This window comes from Cebus imitator, unplaced genomic scaffold (genome assembly GCF_001604975.1).
Source record: "Cebus imitator isolate Cc_AM_T3 unplaced genomic scaffold, Cebus_imitator-1.0 Scaffold3255, whole genome shotgun sequence".
NCBI lineage: Eukaryota > Metazoa > Chordata > Mammalia > Primates > Cebidae > Cebus > Cebus imitator.
In genome coordinates, this window is record NW_016110570.1 from 590 (window position 1) to 1,857 (window position 1,268).

General features: G+C 40.5%; 1 long non-coding RNA gene across 1 annotated transcript; it reads right to left on the reverse strand.

The window, feature by feature from the left end:
• Positions 1–420: 420 nt before the first annotated feature.
• LOC108299236 lies at positions 421–837 on the reverse strand. Its single transcript, XR_001822863.2, has 3 exons — positions 772–837; positions 566–645; positions 421–443 (listed from the first exon to the last, which is right to left on the reverse strand). It is a non-coding gene; the product is annotated as an uncharacterized LOC108299236 (long non-coding RNA).
• Between the last annotated feature and the right edge of the window lie 431 nt (positions 838–1,268).

Below are 1,268 nucleotides of genomic sequence, written 5' to 3' on the forward strand. Positions count from 1 at the left end.
CAAGAAAGGTTTTGCCTGGAATACAGTTGCAGATATTCTTAAATAGCACATGTCCAATTAAAGACATAATAATGAATTAAACAATTTATAATAATGTATAATAATGAATTATACAATTTACAATGAATTTACTTTGCATAAGAGCATTGAACACTGGAATACAGAAAAGTGGGGACTTTCACTTTCGTTTAAGTTAATTACAGTTACAGCAAATGCTCTACACAGGTTAAATGTCTATCCAAACAGGAGAAAGGAGAAAAGGCCAACAAATCAGTCAGATTTCAGCACCACTCCCAAATCAAGGACAAAAGTAAGATCAATATCACCAGGAAATTTATAGCCCAGTTCAGTCCACACTTCAAAGGACTTACTGCTACTGGATGTTCAGCGGAAGATGTAATGCTGGAAACTGATGGGACTTCAGGCTCTTGGAGAACAGTTTGCTTTTTTAGAAAAATAAATGAGACAGTACAGATAGAACACACAAATAGGAGATGACGCAAAGAGAGAGTTGTAGGAAAAGTTAAATGTTCTCAAAATAACTATTCAAAATGCGTACGATTACCTAGCCTTCATCCATCACCCTGGTAGGGAAAGAGCCTCTTGAGCTGTTGTTCATCATGGCAGCTGTACCAGATTCTGGATCTGCTAAAGACCAGATAACCAACACAGGCTTAGTCTGACTTGTGTACTCTATGAGGAGGATAAAAAAAAATCCTCTCCCCACTTCCTGCATGGTTTTAGACTCTTTAAATACTCTTGCTCCCTTACCAGAAGGAGAGGTTTTACCAGATGCCTCAGCTGACCATTGAGGATGAGACAGAGGCCTGTCCACAGATCCTTGTGAAAGAAATAACGGAGCCCTTTTATGTTTTTTTTTTTTTTTTCAGAAGAAATAAGAAACTGTAGACAGATTAGGGTTCAAGTCTATCTGGAAAGTAACATTAAAAACGGGCCTCCCAATACTCATGAAGGCAAATCATTTCTAATTGATTCACGGACCTAAAGAATTGAAATAAGAAATGTGGGGCTGGGTGTGGTGGCTCACGCCTGTAATCCCAGCACCTTGGGAGGCCGAGTCGGGTGGATCACGAGGTCAAGAGATAGAGACCATCCTGGTCAACATGGTGAAACATCGTCTCTATCTAAAATACAAAAAATTAGCTGAGCATGGTGGCATGTGCCTGTAATCCCAGCTATTCAGGAGGCTAAGGCAGGAGAATTGCCTGAACCCAGGTGGTGGATGTCGCGGTGAGCCTAGCTCGCAC